A 7500-nucleotide genomic window follows, 5' to 3' on the forward strand; every position below is an offset into this window, starting at 1 on the left:
TTAATTTACTTATCTCAATTAACTATATGCAATTCTTTACACTCTTATCCATGTTGTTGCTATTCAGATTTTGTCAGGTAATATATTATCACATAATTCTTAACGATTCCTTGGAAATTTTATTTTAGCATGATTTTAATCAGAAAATATTGACCAAAATAATATTTTTTTTGGCAACAACTTTGGCAACTTTTTCAACAATATGGTTGCAGCAAAAGGGTCAATATGTGATTGACTGTAGATTTTGAAATTGGTACCCAAATCTAATAAATGTTAGTACGACGTGTACATATGACACCAGTTTTGTGAAGCAGAGGGTTAGAATGTTTTGAAGAAGGGTTGAATTTCAGCAGCTTTCATTACAAAGTTATCTTTTGATCATGAACTTTGCTGTCCAGTGACTGAAAAATTAAACCTGGAAAACTCCATGAGTTAAGCCTAAAGAAATATGCACCACCAGTGGAGAGCAATGCTAATGTTTAACTAGCTGAAATAGCTGTTTGCTTAGTGGAGAATGTTAGGTATCTGACAGAAGGGACATCTCTCTTATTAGTAATCAAATAGGGCTGACCAGTTGTTGCCATCACTCTGGGATTGTGTCAGGCAATTGAGAACAAGTTCAACACTTTATAGAACTTGAAGTACAAAAATCAATATAATTATATTTGTCTTTAGTGTTTTAGCTATGGAAATCATAGAGCTGTGGATTGTTGCCTTGTGAGCTGAATTTATTTATTTTGTATAGGGTAAAAATATTTGGAAGTATAGGAATCTTGGTTGAATAGCTAATGAAAGATAGTACATTATAGCATTTATTACTGGATCATAAGAATGTTTCATCTTTCAGAGTTTTCTAGCTATGTACGATGTTTACAAATGTAAATATTAAATTGCTTTAAAGTGTGAAGCCTTAGATCACTATAAAAGAATTAGAAGTGAAAATTAGAACAATATTTTGCTATTGTGTACTGAGTCAGACTTTAGATATGTGAACAGGGCAATCATTGCTTGACTATTGAACTTAAATTGATAAATTTAGAAGTACTTTGCTTTTATAGAGCATCTGTACAATGAAGTGCAAAACAAATAACATTTTGCAATAATTAAGAATTATAATGACATATACTTAATGATGTACTTGAATAATAGTGAATTAAATTATATCAGTTCTATTCAGTATGATCACAACAACGCTGAAACATACTGTACAACACCAATGATTTTATACCTTCCCAAAACTATCAGAAGTGTGTTGTAATTTGATATTCTAGATGCATGAGAGGATAAAAAAATAAAAAAAAACAACATTTGGTTAATGGGTTTACCATGTTTATTTGAATAAGGAAGATTGAAACTCCATTTACGCCTAGCATAAATGCTTTAGAGATCTTAATTATTGATGAAAAATCTGTTGAGCTTCTAAATTTAAAGATATGACAATTTTATAGGAATTTTAATCACCTTTTACATTAGGAATTTTAAAGGTAGGAGTAGTTTTTGTATAATGAGAAAAAGAATGTATATTTTAGCCTTCTTAAAAGAGTTGTCCCTTTAATTAGATAATACTATTAGCATTTTGTTGCATGTTGTAAGAAGAGATTTTGGTATGATACTCTCTGTACTTTAACATGTATTTTTGAAAAATTGTTAAGTTTCGTGTACACTATGAGCAATTTATAGCCAATATCATAAAAGGAAAATACATTTTGGAAAGGTGCTTCATAAGATTAACATAGTCTTCTGAGACTATCAAATTATATTTAAAATTCCTAATAATAATTTATGTTTGCTTGAGCCATGTGTTAATAGTTTGTCACCTGGATTTGTTGTTGTGTTGAATTTCTGGGTTGTGTTTCCTCTTGAGCATCACAGAACAAAATATCTCCATCAAATTTTTGAGTCAGTTTACAGTTTCCCATAACAAGTGTTTATCACTCTGTTAGTTGGCTTAAAAAATTACATGCAGTATACTTCAATAGATCCTTTTGGCCTTTGGACACATTTAGCAGGTTTTGACCAGATAAGGCATATTTGTCCTGAGGATATGAACCAATAATTCAATCCCGAATTGAGATCTATGGCCATATGTTTGTTCTAGACCAAACTAATGCTCTTTCTGATAATCTGAACTGTTTTAAACATTAGGAAGGAAGAAAAGAAATACCAACACACTTCAGACACACAACACACACATTGCAAAAGATTACAATATTTTAAATCAATTAATGAAATTATGCCTTTTCATCTTTCAGGAGACTTAAATGTAAAACAAAATGGAAGGCCTTTAAAAAAAACCCAAAATTTACATATTGCATCTCATCCGAACTTTTAACTCGCAGAGAATTTTTTATTTGCACTTACTTCATGAAGCATTGCTAAGGAAAGAAGTTTTTATTATTGCATGAATATAATTATACCACAGTATTATTCATACAACATAATAAAATTATTCATACTACGTAATAATTTATGTAGTAAAGGAAAAAAGCCCCATAAAGTGTGGTCAGTAAAGAGATGCCACAGAAAAGGGGTCCCTGGGAAATTAGATTGACCTAAAGAAAACCAAATAAAAGAAAGGAAAAGGGCCATATTTTCTTTGTGGTATTGCTGAAAAGGATGGGAGTATCATTTTCATAGTGGAATAATGTTTTCTGGGAAAACACAAAAGCAGATGTTCCTCATTAGGAACACCCATTGTCTACATATCACAACTATGAACAGATAAATCTATCCTATTTCACCCATACATTCCAATGGCTGTAAATGATTACAGGATACCGCTGTAACTGCTAAACCAAAACCACACTGCGCGAAAATAATTCTTCTGTGCCATCATAATATATTTTATTAGAAGGCATAGACATTCCTGGTAAGAAACATCCTCTTGACTTTTCCTTTCCTTGTTTGGGTTGAATGTATATGAAGGTGCAGTGTCCAACTGTTGAAAACTGAAAAGACTGATTGTGGAGGAACACGGGAAGGCAGGATTACATTACTATCAAAACATTAAGCGGCAACTCACTAGTAAAGAATGGCAGATCTGCTTGTGCACACTGAATGTGCTTGCAATGTATTACTGATAGCATGCTCTGCAACGTTTTTCCAGATGGTACTATCACAGTCATACTGCTAGTTGGCATCTCTGTGGGTAGTAAATGCCCCCCCCCAATAAATCTGGCATTATTCTATAGAGTTTAGGAGACTTATCATTCCAAGTGTGTCCTACTTTCCTGTATAGAAGCCAGACATCTGTTTATCCCATTTCTTTCATACAGCGTTTGGAATAGCTTTCGTTTTGGGGGGGAAAAAAGTTTTGTCATATTTAACAGCTGTTACAAAATTTCAACCCTGTAGGCTCTTAAAATACTTTTCAACTGACCTCAGATTTTATTCATAATTGACATTGCTTGTAGAAAAGAATCCCCCACATTTAACCTTTCATTGTCTGTAATTTCATATTATCTTGAGTAAAATGAGTTGACCCTCAAGCTTAGTTTTATATGTTGGGTTCCCAATAAATACCGTTAATTCATTTATACTCTATGTTTACACCTTTAAAGTAATTGTAGAACAGTAGCTGAAGACTGATTGGAGTTTTTTTAGTCAACAGTGTTTCCTTTCACTTCCTGTCACAAAGGTCAAAGAAAGCTGACCTTTGCTGGCAGTCCTAGTCATTGAATTATTCATGTGATTGACTTTTTGTCAGTGCACACAGTTGTGCTGTGGGACATTTTATTCATTTACCTCATTTAAAGCGCCTTTCTGCACCTGTTCAAGTATTAATATCATGTAATTTGGGCCTAATGCCGATTTTGCTGAACACTCATTATATTTTTTATTAGCTATATTTCCAAACGATTATGTATGATTATTACCAAGCCTTACAAACAGCAATGGGTTATTCCCTAGACCTTTACATCTTCTTGTCAGGTTGTTTTCAGAAGCAAGGAGGATAAACATTTGACCAGTCCCAATGTTTTTATTCCTACTCCATATCCAACCAGAGAACTTAAAGCTTTTTCCCTTATGGCTTTGCGAAAGCATGATTAAATCCAACTCTGCAGAAGCTGTACAAATGCCAGCATTTATAAGGTCAACGCTTTTGTTAAAAATGCTATGTAAATGAGGATCTGCAAAAAGGGACATTAAATAAAATTAAATTCATTGTCTTCTTTAATGTCATTTACATTTTGGCTAAGCCCTGGCCTGTCAAGGAGGATTTTTTAAATAATTTTAATTACACATCATTTAGGGATCCGAGGTTTTCTATTCAGTAGCATTTGGATAACCTGCAAAACGGTGACTGTTTATTAACTTCTTAAATGACAAGTTGTCATTTCATCTGCATAATGCGCTGAAAACAGGGCAGTTTAGAGTAAATTTTTTTGTTCTTAGTTCTCTTTAAGAAATGCACATAATTATTGTTGGATAGGCATTGGATTCGCTCAAAAGTTCTCTTTACTTTGATTGTGCTTCACAAGCTGTTATTCAGTTCAAAGTACATTTTTAAAATTGTGACTTTTCTGTGTAAGCGTTTTTCTGTCATTTTCTGTTGACATTGATTTCAAGAATGTAGTATATTTTAGATTAGTGGATATGGCTGCGAAGGATACATTCCTGGGCTGAGACCCTCACTTTGGCTTTTCAAGCTCACAGGTGTGAATATCTCTGTATTGTTTACAAGCAAACTACCACACCTACTGTTCTGGAGGCAAAAGATATATACTACCCCATTCATTAGTTCTTCCATTCATATACTTGCACAAAATATAGATTGAATGGTGGCAAAAACAAACTGCACGTGAAGGAAAGCTATAAAATTCAGCAACACTGAAAACACCATTTTGTTAAAAAAGGAAACAAGCCCGAGATACTACTTTGAAAATGTTATTTTTTTTAACCCAAGTTTACCAAAATTATGCAGTTTACATAGTTCAGTCTGAATCTATATTCTTAACCACTACAGCAAACCACAGTTAATTAAATTGCCTAAATATTTAGATTCTTTACTAGCAGAGGAATACACTCATACACATCCTTAAAATCATTGTTCTCCAGTAAATCCCAAGTGGAATAGATGAGACTTTTGTAACATTCTTTTTTCTGTGTAATATACTTGCTTATTTCTATAAAGCCAAATGCTTCTATAGCACTGTTGTGCAAAGGAATAATAAAGTGGTATGTTTTTGTGAGAAAGGAAAAGAGGGGGAAGGGATTTAAGCAAAGCTGTCAAAAACTATACTACAAGAAATATCCTGATACAAACCATCCTTTGCTTCTGTTACAGCCTTATCAGGTGAAAAGCAAAGATACTGCCAGAGCCTATAATTTTGTTAGGATGCCTTTGATGAATTGGATTAGGTTATGGAAAAATCTTTCAAACTCAGAGTTCTGGTACGCATGCTTATAGGAAGTAAATAATTATTATCGGACAGTGAATAATGAAAAAAAGCACATGAAACAAAGCAGGAGAAGCTGTTCTTATGAAGCCTTTTTTTATAACATATACATATAAAGAACCAATATTTTAGATGGATGTATTTAGAATAACACGGATGCAACAGTGTTGAGTTACTTTTGAAAGATGGTGAATAATGTATTAGACATGGGTGTCCAAGAGGTGAGAGTGGCAGTGGGAGACATGTTGGAGGAGATGGAAATTCCAAGCTCTAAGGATGGAAATTGTCACTGCAGATGCCAGGAAGTGATTGACAAGCAGGGCTACAGGAAGTGAAAACTTAGGGAGCTTAACCTGTGCTTGGCAGAGCTTCCAGAGCTTACACTCTAAAAATGAAAACCATTCACCTCAGTCAAGCTGCCAGAATACAAGCTCCTCTTGTTTGTTTATCTTAATAGCAAATCTCACAAAAACATTTGTGGTCAAAACTATATATAATAAGATAGTATACTGGCATTATTAATACTTTAAAATAAAGATGTGGCTACAATTTAAGAAAAAAACAAAGCTGGAAAATTGTATAGGTCAAAGGTTTGCTCTGGATTTTACAAGAGTCATAGGTTTGACTGTTTTGTAAACGGGTTTGGTACATTAAAAATATGAAACTGAAGAAAAAAATTGTTAGTTTATTGATATATTGTGTTTGTTGATTCAAAATATAGTTTATTCAGCTATGGCTCTTATTCTCTTATTGAATTGGTGCTTTTGCTTTTTCTCAGACAAAAAAAGAAATCCACAGAGCATGAATAGTATTTGTTAAATGCGAATGGAATGGATTTGTTTTGCACACTTTGTAGATTCTAGTAAGTTTTGGCCAGAGGCAAATTACAAAAAAGAAATCTGTGATTCCTTCACCAAAAGTTTCACAGCCAGAAAACTATGCAGAACCAAGCATCTTGTACTCATGGTGCCAGGAGTGTATAAAGTAAACTGCATCATCTGAAAACAGCAGTAAGGATAGTGTTATGTTTTCCCAATAATTCACTAGGAAATGAGTTTAACATGTGTGGAAAGGAAGGGGCTTACATTTGTGTTGTTGTAAGACATGTAGCATAGGCCTGGCTAGCGGAAGAAGTCGGCTCCAGCTTGTCTCTAGTGAAAGACGAAACACGGTTACACATCTGGTGAGAAAGAACAGTTCATTTGCCGAGACAGCTCTCTCTCTCTCTCTCTGTGCTGCAGCTGAAAGAAGCTATTTTGACAGAAACAAAGCCATGGGGGTTGGGGTAAGCGATTAGCAGTATTCAGCCCACTAAAAACTCTTTGGCCTTAATGATAAAGAAATTATAGGGATTGGGGTAAGAAACCTGGCCTAATCCTTAAAGAGTGTTTAACAGGCTTTTTAAAAAGTAGAAATACAAACGATAATTTCCATATAAAACTCCTACTGCACTTTATAAAAGTTTCTATAAAAAATTAAAAGAAAATTGATCCAAAAATTTATTTAGAGGTTAGGAGAGTTATTGAAATGAAAATCTCCAGACTCATTTTTGGGGTAGATTCATCTGACCATGACATATGTAAAGTAAAAAGTTGATTTTATTGTATGTGTGAAGAAGGAACATTCCCTCCTTTAAAAGGTGAATGCACTACTCGTGCTCTGTACATTTAGTTAGGTGACCCCCCCAAAAAAAGTCAGAGTAGGGTTATTAATACACAATGGATAGATGTGAGTGCCTTTTATTTTGAATAACAACCAGTAAAATTGAATTGGTCTTGGTATTGTGTGAATTGTCAGGAATGCTCTTTACAAAACCAGATTTGATTAGGATTTCCTCTACAAGTTTGTGCAGACCTTCTGTAGTTCATGAGATGCTGTTGGGCAACAAGGTAACTTCATCCAGTCCAAATGGTATGATTAAGCTCCAGTTATCATTGTTAGCTACAAAGTGAGTTTCAACATTACTTCTGACCACGTGGAACAAATAATTCATGAGAAGAACTCAGAGTATAAAAAATTGAGGGACTGATTCTGCAGTCCTTACTCAAACGAATTCTCATTGACTCCCACTGATGTCAGTAATGGTTGCCTGAGTGGTGAT

General features: G+C 33.9%; 1 protein-coding gene across 2 annotated transcripts in view; it reads left to right on the forward strand.

The window, feature by feature from the left end:
* The window catches only part of EBF3 (EBF transcription factor 3), a 131390-nt gene that overhangs the window by 9465 nt on the left and 114425 nt on the right, over positions 1 to 7500 (forward strand). The window lies entirely within an intron of this gene.

This window comes from Lepidochelys kempii, chromosome 7, assembly GCF_965140285.1.
Source record: "Lepidochelys kempii isolate rLepKem1 chromosome 7, rLepKem1.hap1, whole genome shotgun sequence".
Classification (NCBI taxonomy): domain Eukaryota; kingdom Metazoa; phylum Chordata; order Testudines; family Cheloniidae; genus Lepidochelys; species Lepidochelys kempii.